This window comes from Lynx canadensis, chromosome E2, assembly GCF_007474595.2.
Source record: "Lynx canadensis isolate LIC74 chromosome E2, mLynCan4.pri.v2, whole genome shotgun sequence".
NCBI lineage: Eukaryota > Metazoa > Chordata > Mammalia > Carnivora > Felidae > Lynx > Lynx canadensis.
The window spans coordinates 31,215,611-31,231,297 of record NC_044317.1 but is presented as its reverse complement, the minus strand read 5'-3'; the positions used below and the strand labels follow the sequence as shown (position 1 = coordinate 31,231,297).

General features: G+C 43.5%; 1 pseudogene; it reads right to left on the bottom strand.

The window, feature by feature from the left end:
- Window positions 1–2,528: 2,528 nt before the first annotated feature.
- LOC115502102 lies at window positions 2,529–8,329 on the bottom strand (annotated as a pseudogene).
- Window positions 8,330–15,687: the final 7,358 nt, after the last annotated feature.

Genomic DNA, 15,687 nt, shown 5'->3' with positions numbered 1-15,687 from the left:
AATAACAGAGCTTCAAAATGTATGAAGCAAATCCCAATAGACTAAAAAGAGAAATTGACAAATCCACAGTTGTGGTTGGAGATATCAACAATCCTCTCCTAGTAATTGATAGAGCATAGGGAGAAAATCTGTTAGAGTACATCCAGAGGCACAACGATGTATGCATACAACTCTTTGCAGAAGCACAATCTGAATCTGGGCTTTGCCACTGAAGAGTAATGACCTAGATTCCTGAGGTGATGTTCAGTCTAGGGTCCTGTCAGAGCGGAATGGGTGTCACATGCTTCTCAGCTTATGAGGAAATTTAAACAATTCATGAGTCTTTGATCATGGGCACTCCATCTCTGGAGCATTAAGAAGGTAAGAGGAACCTTTACAGGGAGCTTGCTCTTGAATGACCAAAATGTGCATGGCTTCTTTCTTTTTTTTTTCTTTTAATTTTTTTTCAACGTTTATTTATTTTTGGGACAGAGACAGACAGAACATGAACAGGGGAGGGGCAGAGAGAGAGGGAGACACAGAATCGGACGCAGGCTCCAGGCTCTGAGCCATCATCCCAGAGCCCGATGCGGGGCTCGAACTCACGGACCGCGAGATCGTGACCTGGCTGAAGTCGGACGCTTAACCGACTGCACCACCCAGGCGCCCCTGCATGGCTTCTTTCTTGGGGACAACAAACCTATTAGGATATGGAGAGCATAAAACATTCATACTCCCTTTTCTGTGTCATTTATCTCTGGAGAATCCTAAATGCATGCTAGATAATTTCCCATGAGGTTGATGGATAGTCATGGTCCCCAGTGAATTGTGCCTTCTTCTATCAATGCCCAGGTATAGATCATTCCAATGGGACTGTTGTCTTGGCCATGTGACTTCCTTTGGCCAATAGGATGGTCTGCGAACATGCCCTGGGCAGAGGCTCAAATGACATTTGCAAATTAGGGTTTACTCTGTCTTTCTCTTGCTGTTTTTAGAACTCAGCCACCATATAAAGAAGCCTAGACTAGGCTCACGTAGACATGTGACCCCACTGACAGCCAAGCACCAATCACCAGAAATGTGAGCTAGGCCATCATAGATACCCAGCTCCAGTCAAGCAACCAGAAGTGACCCCAGATGAGACAAGCTCAAGTCCAGCCCAAATTGCTGACCTACAGAATTGTGTGCAATAAAGTGGTTGTTTTTAAGTTTTGGGGTGGTTCACTAGGCAGCAATCGATAACTTGTTATACTCCAAGCTCCAGCCAGCTCTGCTCCAAGAAAGGCAAGAGTAATGACCACTCCTCTGGTTACTCAAAGGAGAGACAGAAAATGTCCCATGATATTGCCTGGGACTTTGGGCTTAACCTCTTTTGACGCAGTCCCTTTCTCAGCCCAGCAAATCAATGTGAATAAAACACATGTGCTGAAAATCCCCCGATGCCCTTCTAGGCAGAACTTTTTGGTTAGGAAAAGAAAAAGAAACTTAATTTGAAGCTTTAATAACCTCCCAATTAGGTTGTTTCTGCTAGCATTAATATTTAATCATGACATTACTGTGACTATTTTAGAATTGAACTGAAATTAAGTATAAATGCTTGATCATAAATAATTTCATTATTAAAGATAATCTTTGTTATATATGTTTCTGTGCCTATCTTTTATTAAGTTTACTTTTCATGTTGACATTTTTAAGGGCATAATTGTATGTTTTCGTTCTTAGTAATATTGTTACCATATATTAATTATGGCATCATGCCAGGAACACTAGTAATGAAATAAGTTGGTTTTTCTACTTTAAGAGCCAGCAATAGGCTTTCTCTCCTACACAACTAACAAACAGACAATCAGCTTTGAGCTCTATGTTGATTCCCTGATTTACTGTCTCTCTCTCTTTATTTGTGCATAAGCACTATTGCTCTTGATTTATGGAAATATCAGTAAATGAGAGCGGGAGGGATGGTTATCTTTGTCCTTTCTTTCAGAGGTTTCTTGGAGGCCATATACAGCACCGAAGGAAGGCTGTGTGGTAGGCATTATAACAGTCTCCCAAAGATGTCCGCATTCTAATCCCCAGAACCCTTGAATATGTCACCTTACATGGCAAAAGAGACTACAGGTGTGATTAAGGACCTAGAGATGGAGAAATAATCCTGGGTTATCTGGATAGGCTCAATGTAATCACAAGGGTCCTTAAAAGTAGGAGAGAGAGGCAGAGGAGAAAGGGAAGTAGTTATGACAATGCAAGCAGGGTTGGAGTAATATGCAAGAAGGACTCAACCCACCACTACAGACTTTCAGAGATGGAGGAAGGGGACACATATCAAGGGATGGGGGCAGCTTCTAGAAGCTGGAAAATGCAAGGAAATGGACTCTCCCCTAAAGCATCCAAAAATGAATGCAGCCCTGCTTATACCTTGATTTTAGCCTAGTGAGACCCAGGTCAGACTTCAGAACTATGTGATAATAGATGGAGTGGGGCAGGGTGGGGGGTGTTGGTTGGTTTGTTAGTTGGGTTTTTAGTAGCACTAGTGTTTCGTAAACTATGCCTTAGCATGAGCACTGGGGCTTGCCCATGGTGCTCTTGATGTATAACCCCAGACATTCGGCCAATTCTTCGTGAGCAATGACACCAGAAAATTGACAGCTGATTAGATGTTGTACACAAGCTCATCATCTGTCATCTTCACGTGCCCAACAGCCACGGCCAGACACAGCATCTTTTTCATCTGGAATTTGATCATGGACTTCACTTCATCCACTTTGGCCATCATGTCCTCATTGTGGGTCAGCAAGGAAGGGAACTTGCCAGTCTTATTCGGGCCTGGGCCCAGGATTCGTGAGATCTGTTTAATCAGAGATTCTAAAGCCAAAAAGGCATCATACTTTTTGGCCAGTTTCTTGACTAATTTTTTATAGTTGTTGAGTTTCTTCGGTGCCTCAGTGTCTATGTGGGAAAATTTCAGAGCCTTGGCCTCATCACGGTGCTGCTGGTCGCCCCAAATACGGTGAACCTGGAGTGGGGAGTGGACTTAAGCCTGACGGTGCCGAGAAGCATTTGTGCTCCTGAGGGTTGTAGCTCTTCAAGCTGATCTACAGCTCCACCCCCTCCAAAAACTTTGGGTGCTCGCACTGGTTCCCGTGCAGGACTTCCGGCATGGCCTTGTGTAAGACGTCCTGCGAGACGGCTGCTCACGGTGCCGCTCGCTGCAATAACCGGAAAAAGAGCTCTATGCGTGTTGTTTTAAGCCACTACGTTTGTAGTAATTTGGTACGGCAGCCACAGGAAACCGATACAGGTGGCATTCCCCGTGAGCACCTGGGTTGGATCCGGGCAGTCCCACTTACAGGCTGTAGCAGGAGGCAAGTTGTTCAACCTATATAAGCTTCCATTTTCTAGTCAATAAAATGAGGGCAATAGTGGTTATTTCATAAGGTTATTGGGATAATTAAATGAGGCAATTTGCATAAGCCTCTTTGCACTCTGTCTAGCTCATTTTAAACATTTGTTAAAGGTTAATTATTGTTGCCGTTATTAAGACCTGCTGCAACCGACTGTTATCGTTCACACTTAGTTGTAAAGGATCCCCCCGCCTGCCCATCAATGATGGAACTGCAGAGTCTTCCTGGAGGTGGTGTGCTCCTTCCCTCATCGTTAGGCTTGGTCTTGGGACTTCTTTGGCCAATGGACTGTGAGCAGACTCCAGCCAAGCCACTTCCAAGGGGAAGCTTTCAGAGCAGGTGCATAGTTTGGCCCTGCCTCTTGTTCTTTCCTCATTGTGACAAGAAAGACATTTCCCAGAGAAGGGCCGCTCCTTCCACCTGAGTCCTGGCTGAGAAGACACGTGGCACAGAGCCACAGCACATGTAAAGTGAGATGTAAATGTTTATTGTCGTAAGTCATTGAGATTTGGGGGTTGTTTGTTTTCACAGTAAAGTTGACAAACCCACCTCCCGTAGATGCTTAGAGAGTCTGCCATCTCACACACACATGCACACACACCTCCCTCCAGACTATCTGCAAGAACTACACTTTGTCCACGACTACTCTGACACTCACGTGGGCATTCTGTAATGCTAATGCTAGGACCCCAGAGGCCCTAACCAGAGTTAATCCAAGAACATATGGACCCATGGCCCCATGTGGGCAAATAAAGGCTTTACCCAAGAAGTTTGGAATTGTGACCTAAAGGCAGCTAGAGAACTTTGCCTTTGCCTATAAATAAGGGATTGGGGAAGAAGGAGAATCCCTAGAAATTACAGCCTGGTCATCTTGGATCTTGCAGCTGGAGAAGCAGAGAAGGCATATTTGCAGGGACAGAAGAGTAGAGATGCAAGAGAAGAACACATGGTGGCCTAAGTCCCTAGCAGTTTAGTAACTCCTGGAGTGGTTCACCCTGAGGCGCTTGCGCTCCATGGAATAAGCCAGTCTCCTCTCAATAAGTACCCCCTCCTACTTAAGAAAGCTCAAGTTGGTTTCTTTAACCTTGAACCACAAGCATCTTGGCCAAGATGAAGTTCTAGGCATAAGTCTTACTCTTAGGAGGTAGCAAGGAAAAGGTTCCATCCATGAGAATCCCAAAAGCCCTGAGGGACCAATCTGCATGTAACAGAGGACACAACCTCCCCTCTTCCCTGTCTGACTGAGCCCCATTGGTGTGGAGCTCGTAACTCCCCACTTGTTGCAAACCTGAGCTCTTTTGGGCACATGAGTCAGAGAGGTAGAGGAAGATGGTTTAAGTACAATTCATTCACCATTAAACATATACATTAGACTCTTACTCATTTCTAGACACCACGAAAATGGGAGAAATACTAGGAAGATAGCCCCATCTTGCCATTTGTGAGTATATAGCTTAGCAGAGGGTAAGAGGGTAGGAAAGAAGGTCAAAGAAAAGGCTCCAGGTGGGAGTTTGGGCTCCATCTCTGCCACTAACTAGCTGTGTGGTTTCAGTAGTCATTTTATCGCTCTAGCCTTCCATCTCCTATCTACAAAATAAGGGCCTAGATTAAATGATTTCTTCCAGGTTTTTCCATGATGCCTGGCCCATTGCCACTATAGCTAAGATCTGATAAGCAAAAAGTCGCCATTGTCCTTGGACTGTCAATAATTTCCACATAGGGTATGAGGCCAGCTTCATCAGAACCGTGCGGGGTACAGTCTAGAAATGAAGATTTTTCGAGCCTCAACTCCAGATTCCATTCAGTGGGGCTAGGCATCACCCTGGTTAGTGCTGATTTTAACACATGGTCAAATTTGGGTACCACCTTCTCAGGCTATTATGGATTCTGCAGAAATGTCCCAGCTTTCCTTTAAGCACATAAACAATCAGCAGCGTGATAAATTGATAAGCTGTACATTAATTGTTAATACTTACATAGCAATTCTTACCCAGCCTGGCACTGTACTAAGTGCTTCATACATAGTATTAGCTCATTTAATCCTAACAACCCTGGGAGGTAAGTATGTCACTCTCTCCAGGACAATTTTAATTGTTTTATTCATCTATTCTTCCTCAATGCAGTTACAGACTTTGATCAGGCCTTCCCTATAGGACAGTAACTCAAATAAATAATTAAAATGAAATACAACACAAAAGGAGAAGAAGCCCTAATTTAAAAGCTAGCTGCTCTGTGAGCCTGCCTCATGCCCACACTCCTTCATGACCCCATGTCAGTATTCACCACACCTCCAGTAAAATGTGAGGAAAAATGGCAAAGAAATGAACTGTACTTCCCAGAGTGGGGTGATCTAATGCAACAGAGATTTAGTTGTGGGCTCATTCTGCCACGGACCCAGATGTCAGGAGAAATCTATGCATCAGAAAAGGTAGAAGCAAGGGACCCAGTTGGATGACCTTGAAATTTTATGATCAGATGTGATATCCGACATTTATACTCTGGATACATTAATAACCTGCAAATATTGAGGAAATGAGAAAAGGAGTGGGGACATAAGCCACTGAGGATTTTATTGGATCTAGGGAGGGTTCTATCTCAAGGAGGAATGATAACAAGGGAAGTAATTTAAACAAGACATTTAATTATCTCACATATTTAAGTTTGGAGCTAAGTGTTCCTGTGTTGGTTCAGCATTGCATCATGGATCCTTATTACTTTTTTCCATTCTTTTACTCTACCATACCATCCTACAAAGTAGAGATTCAGCCTCCAGCATATAAGCTCATGCTTACAAGATGGCTGCCATAACCCTGAGTATTATTATATCCTAACACTACAGCATCCAAAGCAGGACAGGAGAGAATAAGCCCTTTCTTTATACATCTCTCTCTGTTGCCACACAGGAAAACTTCTTCCAGAAAGAACATTCCCCTTAAACCTCTTTGGTTAGAACTGAGTCACTTGGCCACTTGTAAGGTTTGAATTGTGCCTCCCCAAAATTTATGCATTTAAGTCCTAACCTCCAATACCTCAGAGTCTGACCTCATTTGAAGATAAGGTCTTTACAGAGGTAATCAAATTAAAGTGAAGTCTTGGAGCACCTGGGTGGCTCAGTTGGTTGAGCATCTGACTCTTGATTTCAGCTCAGGTCATGATCTCACAGTTCATGGGATCAAGCTCCTTGTTGGGCTCTGTGCTGAGAGCAGGGAGACTGCTTGGGATCTCTCTCTCTCTCCCTTTCTCTCTGCCCCCCCCCACTCTCTCTGTCAAATAAATAAATAAACATTTATCTTTTAAGGAGTGAAGTCTTTAAGGTGGGTCTTAGCCACCGGTGAAATTTGGACACGGAGCGCAGGTGATGTGAAGACACGGGGAGAAGGAAGACAGCCATCTACAAGGCAGGGAGAGGAGTCTGGAACAAATCATTCCCTTATAGCCCTCAGAAGGAAGCAGCCCTGCTGACACCTTGATCTTGGACTGCCAGCCTCCAGAACTAGGAAACAAATTCCTGTGGTTTAAGCCCCCCCCCCCACCCAGTTTTTGTACTTTGTTACAGCAGGCGTAGCTAACGAATACAGCCACCTCTACCTGACTTCAGGAGATGCCATGAACGTGAATACATAATCAGCCTCTGTTGTGTGAGGCAGACCTGTGAGCATAAAAATAGAGAGGAGAATGTGTTGGCCGGGCAACCAATGGCGACAGTCCCATCTGTGTTTGCAGGTCCCATAAACAGATTCCGACTAACTTAGCCAGAATAGGGAAGCCTTAGGTTATGAGGACGGGGTTAGGATAAGGCTAGAGAACCAAGCTCAGAAAAATGCAGAAAGCAGGGTGGGACTGAGGGTCTGGAGAGCAGGAATGACATAACCTTCTCATACTTCCCCCACTCCAATGAATGTGCTCCTAATACATTTTCTGCCCTTAAAATCCCAATGAATCTGAGTCCCAGGAGAGCAGGGACCTAGCTTGTGACAAAAGTAGAAGAGAGAAGGCTAACCTGATTAAGTATAACAAAGCAAGCCCATACTTGGCTGGAGACAGGTAATTTACCAAAAGGAAATGATGGAATTACTTCTTAAAGAAAATTAGGAATAGAGGCTGGGAGGCAAGAGAAATTAAATTTCCACTACACTGGTGGAAGGGCAATGGGTACAGAAATTGGAGACAAACAGGGCTTCCTTATAACCAACCTAACTCCAACCTGGGAATGGGTCCTCAGGGCCAAGCAAGTTACATTTAGCTGCCCATACTTTCCGTTCTGAAACCCTCAACCCCAGAGCATGATCATTAATTACCCAGTATCCATTCCAGGTTCATTTTCCAGTCTCTTCTTCTAGGTCCTCCCTACGTATTCCCTTTGGATCGTAAGCCTTCAAAGGACCAAATTAAGAAGCAAACACAAAAGCAAATGGTTTAAATTCACCAGGATCACTCACTTTCTTCAAATCCAGTACCTTTGTCCATGCAAATAACAAAGACAAAAAAATCACTTGAGTCTGTATCGACAAAGCACCAAAAACATTCAGTCGATTAGATCAAGTTGGCAAACAGCCTGTCACTCAGGTTGAGGGAGGGGAGAATCTGGCAAATTAGATGTTTGACTGAATTGACGGGCTGTCTTGGTCAAAATACATCCTTTTTATTAAATGTTGAGAGATCATAGTATATCAAAAAGAAAATCTGCAAAAGCCACTTTTCATCTGTGTAAACATTAAAATCAAGGTGGCATATTGGAAATCTCTAAATAACACTTTGTCTATCTAAGAGGGTGTAATTCTTTGGGTCAGAATAAATTAGGAAAGAAAGCCTCCTTTTCAAGTAGAAAAGGCTTAAGAGACTAAATTACCTGAAGACAGTGTGTCGTCTATATCAATATGATTTCTTACCACCTCTACCATTTCACACTGCTTGCATGGTGACAGCTCCATATACTGAGGGAGCACCATGCTGTTTTCTATTTATTATCTTATTTAATCTGACCAGTAATTCCATAAGGTAAGGACTGTTATCTTCATTGCAGAAAGAGGAAAACTGTGGCTTATGAGGTGTAAGTAGCTTCCCCAACTTTACACAGATATTAAATTTCAGAGAGGAGACTTGAATTTATGTCTGATTTCAAAGCCCTTGGTTTTAACCACCATGTTGGTGGCTGCCTTCTGAGAGTATTCAACTATTTCTTCCTAGCCACACTGCTGACATCTTTTTCCTTGGGCTGACTCAAGAATTCTAGAACATTCTTTTCTAATTGTTCTGGGTCAAAGACTATCTCTTTTTGTTAGCTCCCATAAATGCAAAAACTCCAAAGTCCTGGCTGCAAAATCCCTTAATCCAACTTGCCCTCGCCTTTCACAGAGGCTCAAGACCAAGGACTTCAGTAGGGTCTATCCTGCCCTCGTCAGTACTCTTTCCCATATGCAATGTGCGTTTACCTCTTCTGCAGCTCAGTCTGTTCTTGGAGAAAACTTTCACACAATAGTATCTATACAGTAGTTATCTACTGCCTCACCAGGGGGCTGCTTCTATGAGCACAGTGGTAAGATTTTCATTGCATTGCCATTGACTTCTGTCTTATATTTATGGCCATGTCTTCAATTTCTCCTTTAATTTAGAGAACAAGAGCTGCTTGAAAGTCACCAAGGCTGGCCACTCAGCAGACTGTCTCCTGCCATTTCTTGATCGCTTCTCTTTTATTCATCCCGACTTCAATTTGTGCAATATGACCAAAGCCCAAAAGGGAATCAGGGGACATGAAGGAATGATTTCTACTTGACCCTTCCCTTCAGGGACAATAGCTCAAGGGGGATGTAGAACCCTTTACTATACGTGAACTTCTTTAAATTCTTTGCCTGAAGGCGTATGACAGAAATGAGTAAGAAGGAAGACCGACCTTCCCACAATCCATTTTAGGAAGGCACGAAATTATTTTGAATAACCACTTCAACAGCCTTAATCAATTCCTTTAAATTCTAGAATGCTCTTTTTCTATACTTATCTCTTAGACGAGCATTATATATAATTGAGGTGAGCTCCAGGATCAGACCCAGAAGTAAAACAAAAACAAAAACAAAAAGGAAGATATCTTCACAAGAGTGGCCAAATTTCTTGCCTTTAATTTCACCCATCTCCACTCTTACAACTTAAAAGAATATTTTGTATGTTCTGTAATTCTTTCTCCCCCTTCCCAAATTTATAGCCGCTTACCAGGACAGAGGGCAGTGGTGAAGTAAAACGTGTCCACAGAATCATCTGTCCCGAAAGCTATCCCCGGGTGCCCCCTCCACACAGCACTCCCTCCTCTGAGCTTATGTGCTAGTGACAGGAGGCAGATAATAGGTAAGCAAGATCCTTTCAAATGGTGTTCCGTGCTATAAAGAAAATAAATTTCCAGCGCTGGAGATCTGGACCACTCATGTTGCTGCTCCACCCAACTACATGGCTAGGGCATCCTGGTGCTGCATTCCGAGAACCTGCTTGGTTAAAGAAGACCCATAGAATGGTAACTCACAGGTAAGAATAGTATGGCGCGCCTGGGTGGCGCAGTCGGTTAAGCGTCCGACATCAGCCAGGTCACGATCTCGCGGTCCGCGAGTTCGAGCCCCGCGTCGGGCTCCGGGCGGGTGGCTCGGAGCCTGGAGCCTGTTTCCGAGTCTGTGTCTCCCTCTCTCGGCCCCTCCCCGTTCGTGCTCTGTCTCTCTCTGTCCCAAAAATAAATAAAAAACGTTGAAAAAAAAATTTTTTAAAAAAGAATAGTAGCTGATGTGCCAGGCACAATAAGTTCTTTTCAGGTATTAGTTCAAACAATAATCCTCTTCGATGTGTATAATGATTACCCTCATTTTACAAATGGGAAAAGTGAGGCACGGGGGGGGGGGGGGGTTAGTAACTCCCCAGAGGATACACCGCCAGGAAGGGACAAAACTGAGATTCAAGACTAGGGACGCTAATTGGAGAACTGGCTCTTTTTCCCCACTCGGCTACACGAGCTCTCAGTTAGTTGCTGGCAGAATCTGTCTGAAGGGGTCTACATCACCCTTATCCCCTGGCCAGGTTCCAGTATTACCAAAGAGAAAAACCAAGCCTTGCCAAGGGCTATATTCTTTGCCAATAAGTAGCTAGAACTGTCAGAGTGTCTGCAGCATTAAGAAAACGCCATGCCTGAATCTATGTGCCAGACCTTTTACACAGAGAAAATATGGACATTTTCTTTTAATAATGCTACAGAGAATAATGAAATGGTACCATTACAAAAACATAATTAGGTCTTCAAAAAAAAAATCTCCACTGGAGTCCTATAAAAAGACCACAGGTGTTCGTCATTATTTTTATTTAGCAGACAGTTCTAGCCATTGTTTGTTTTTTCCCCCATTTATTAAGTTCTGGTATTTTAAGATGATTTGTGTATAATAATACAATAATTTCCTGTTTGCCTGTCAGTTGTGAGCCGCTTTAATTACAGATATTCATTTTCACGAGTTAACTTGGTAAACACGTTCATTTGTTACGTTGCCTGTTCATTAAATCAGTTAGCACAGCTAGTAACTACGTTAAGTATCTCGCTGTCGGGTTTCAGCAATGGATCTTCATCGGTTTCCAATACTATTTCTCACAGAGACAGACACAGACTTCCTGAGAGTCCCTTCCTCTTGGTTTGTAGATACTAAGTTCTTTTCTCTACGTGAGAGAGGTGTGTTGGGTCCCATGGAGGCGTCCACTTGAGGTTTTGTCGTTAGAGTGCAGTACTACGTAACTAGAGCAAGATATGGGATGAAGGAGGATGGAGCCCCCCACTACCGCCCGTGATGAAGAAGGATCCGAACTCCAAACACGTGTTTGGAGCATGCCTGATCACAACCCTCCCCTTGGACGGCTCCCCCACCACCAGCCCAGCTGACGGAGAGGGCCATAACAGCCCCAAACCACACAGGAGTTTGTTGTTAGGAAAGGTACGAAGAGATCAATGAAACAGGCACTCCTTAGCAACGAGAGAGCAATGCAAGCAGAAAGGAAAAAGCAGACGGAGAGGTCACCAGAAGATGTAGCAGTTCCCAGGGAAGCCCAGCTATTCACTTCTTCGAGACTTCTGTACATCTGTACTTCTGTACAATAATAAAGCAGTTACTTAGCTGATTTACTGGGTGTCTGTTACTTATAACCAAATGCCGTCTGATCAATACATCCTTTGTCATCGTGACTGGAATAATGGTGCTTCCATAAAGGTCTCATGTTTGGTACACTCCAATTTTTCTAGGAAGGAGCCATGGATACCAGTACCTAGGTCATCAGTCACCTGCTGATTGGATGCTTCATTCAAAATTTTCCTCTAAGCAAGGGGGGACTACTGTCATGTTGACAGGCCAAATCAAGATTAAGGAGGAAATAAAAGATCATAGGCTACTCCCAGTAGCTGAATCATGAGCCTCAAGAGGAAGTAGGTCATCTGGGGTGTGAGTCAGGATGGAGGAACTTTTGTCAAGTGCTCAAGAGTAAATATTCAAAACAGAATAAAAGGTCCATGAGTTGACCATGGTTACTCTGCTTTGTTTCTTTTGTGGCCTTGCTGAGATTTCCAAAAAGAGAAAAATCCGTGGGTTGTAGCTGGACAAGCAATAATGAGAAACTGAATGAGAAAAAGGTTTGATGTAAGTATGGGGCAACTAGGGAAGATGATATTTAGTCATGCTGAGCTTAACATGGGTCATCTAGGTGGAAGTGTCAAACCCTGAGTGGCACCATTAATCACCCTAGGCATAAGCCACCACACTTAATAAATCCAAACCAATCTGGTAAGGATTCTTCAAAAAGCCCTGAAACTAGTCCCATACTATTTTCTCCATGATACATGACAGTGCTCTATATTTCTTTCCCCAGTTTGCAGTTTCAATCCTTCCTTGCTTTGCTTGTCCATCTGCTCATCACATGCCCATCTTCTGGTTTCTCTTATGGGTCTTCCCAGTTATCCCTGCATTCTCCTTTTTTTCAGAGAGAAATCCCTAGGTCAGTGCTGGACATACATGATGGAATTGAGGAGAGAGCTGAGGATGTCACGCTCTCTCCCAGGGATAAGAATGGAACACCACCCAAACCACAGGGTCATGGGGATGTAGGGTGGACAAAGAAGGAACTTTTGCAGCAAGATCCCCAAATGAGGTGGATGATGGTAGGGCCTGGTGATTATACGAAGTTATGGTCTTAGAAGAGAAAGAAACTTGAAAGTGAGGAGAAATGTTCAGGTAGAGCAGAGGGGTCATAAGGGATTTCCCTTGAGAGACCTTCATTCTCCCTGTAAAGTATGCTGGGAGTATGGGGCTCAGAGATAGAATTACAGGCATGAACTGAGTGGTAAATATTTGGAGAAGGCAATGCCTATGTACATATGAGACTTGTTTTCAGAGGAAATAGTCATTTGCGTCCTGGAGCTCCATAGGTTTTGCCTAACATGCATCCATTCCCCCTCATCTGATAAAAACCAGCACCTGGTTTTGATTTGGAACCTTCAATGGATACAATTTTATTGGGACTGTCAATCAAAGTGACCTACCCTCCCCCACCTGACGCATGGGCAGGTGTCCCGAGCTAGACCAATCAGAGAGGCCCTTCACTGGAATCTGAATCATGAGTGCAGCGGTCAAGCCTGAATGCTCTTGGGACTGATTCCGATGGTGGCTCCCAGAAGAGACTGCCTCTTAATTTCTGCTCTCCAAAGGCAAGGAACAACGTGAGGCTAGCCTTTTCAAAGTTTTGGTTTTTCAATTTTTCCTTTTTTTTTTTTTTTTTTTTTTTTTTTTTTAATTTTTTTTTTTTCAACGTTTTTATTTATTTTTGGGACAGAGAGAGACAGAGCATGAACGGGGGAGGGGCAGAGAGAGAGGGAGACACAGAATCGGAAACAGGCTCCAGGCTCTGAGCAGTCAGCACAGAGCCCGACGCGGGGCTCGAACTCACGGACCGCGAGATCGTGACCTGGCTGAAGTCGGACGCTTAACCGACTGCGCCACCCAGGCGCCCAGGTCTTCCTTTATTTTATAAACCACTCTATATCCTTCCAAGATGTTCCTTTGTTTTTTTATTTTTTGCTTAAATTTGTCAGAACCAGGTTCTGTTGCTTATAATTTAAAAATCCCGGGGCGCCTGGGTGGCGCAGTCGGTTAAGCCTCCGACTTCAGCCAGGTCACGATCTCGCGGTCCGTGAGTTCGAGCCCCGCGTCGGGCTCTGGGCTGATGGCTCAGAGCCTGGAGCCTGTTTCCGATTCTGTGTCTCCCTCTCTCTCTGCCCCTCCCCCGTTCATGCTCTGTCTCTCTCTGTCCCAAAAATAAATAAACGTTGAAAAAAAAATTAAAAAAAAAAAATCCCAACCAAGGCAGAAGTAGGATTACCAGAGTTGAATAAAAAGTAAGACATCGCAGGGGCACCTGGGTGGCTCAGTCGGTTGAGCGTCCAACTTCAGTTTAGGTCATGATCTCACAGCCCCGCATCAGGCTCTGTTCTGATAGCTCATAGCCTGCAGCCTGCTTTGGATTCTGTGTCTCCCTCTCTCTCTCTACCCCTCCCTTGCACGTGCTTTGTCTCTCTCTCTGTCTCTCAAAAATGAATAAACATTAAAAAATTATTTTTAATAAAAATATTTAAAAAGTAAGACATGGCAGAAAGAATTGAGAATTCCAAAATCAGGGTTCGGTTCCCAGCATTGCCACTACTGCTAAGACACTGGGCAGGTTTGAGTAAGTCCCTCAAGCTCACCAAGCTTCATTTGTCACATCTGTAGCAGAGGTTGTACCAGAGCCTATGTAGAAATAGTTTTTCCCACATCTCAAGTACTTTAAATAGTCCTTATTCTCTGCCATCCACTAGTACTGGCTTCACCCATTGGGTTGAAAAGACTTTAAGCAAAGGCAAGAACAGGGGCATCTGGGTGGTTCAGTTGGTTAAGCGTCTGACTTCTGCTCAGGTCACAATCTTGCAGTTTGTGAATTCGAGCCCCACATTGGGTTCTGTGCTGACAGTGCGGGGCCTGTTTGGGATTCTCTCTCTCTCTCTGCCCCTTCCCCATTCACACTCTCTGTCTAAAAATAAATAAACAGACCTTAAAAAAGAGAGAGAGAGTGAACAGAAACATTCCATTTCATCCCAATAGCCTTCTTTCAAAAGAATTCCAAATCCCATGTGAGAAGTCAATTTTGTTAAGCAATATAAATTGGCTCTGATTTGATTTTATTTTTTCATTGTCATTTAGCACCTGCTAAGTGCCTCTTACACCGATTTTAATTTCTTCTGGAGCTAAAAAAAAGGGAGTCAAGACATGATCTCTCAAGAAGCTTGAAATGCCACTGAGTAGGTAAACCTGAAATCCCTAGAGAATATTTCCAGGAGGGCTATAATCACATAACCAGCACCCAGCAGGTGTCAGGTCTAAAGGAGGTGCTTAATAAATATTTGTTGATTGAATGAGGGATAATACACATGCACATGCAGTTATACAGACTATAACCTTAAAAATTCAAATGGTGAAAAGTAGATGAATATTTATTTGGCAACTACTCCGAATTTCTAATACGTAGAAGATTAACATAGGTTTCAATTCTGAAGCTGTTGCTCAAATGAATCCATTGAAGGGTGATTATTTGCATTTCAAAAAAAGAATATTCCTAACCTAAGCAAAATGACTTACAGAGTCAAGTATGTTTAAAAATAGATTTTTCTTTGTGTGAAAGGATAAGATCATTTCTATAGTAAGTGAGGGGTAAACCTAAATTGGACAGGCCAAAGCAGAACTCCGCCCAGAAGCTTTGCTGTGTCCCTTAGATGCCAGTGTAATAGAATTTGACATGAAGCAGCATTAAGCAAATGAAATTGTTAAAGCCTCCAGCCCCTCTCCGGGCCTGTCAACACTTAGAGGTCTGGGTAACACAGGGGACTCTTGTTTCAGGAGGCAAAGTTCCCCCTGAAGATTACAATCCATTAGGGAGTAACGAGAGCCTTCTGGCACGGCCAAGTGGACGAGACTTGGGAAACCCTGAGCAGTGAATGCAGTAAAATTAAGATGCGATGGGGGTGAACTACCGTGGCAGCAAGCGTAACCTTCTTGGTGTCTTTAGCAGTGTTAATGGCTCTACTTATGGCACAGATGGTGGTTTTCAGAAAAGTCATTTTTTCTCTAACAAATTCATGACTAAACTAAAAAGGCCACTATCAACTTCATTATGCTTTCCAATTGACTTGCTTTAAGGGTTATTCTTTTATTATAGCTCTTAAGCTCCCATTTCTTTTTAAAGTACTTCTTTTAATACCAATTTTCACAGCACTAAG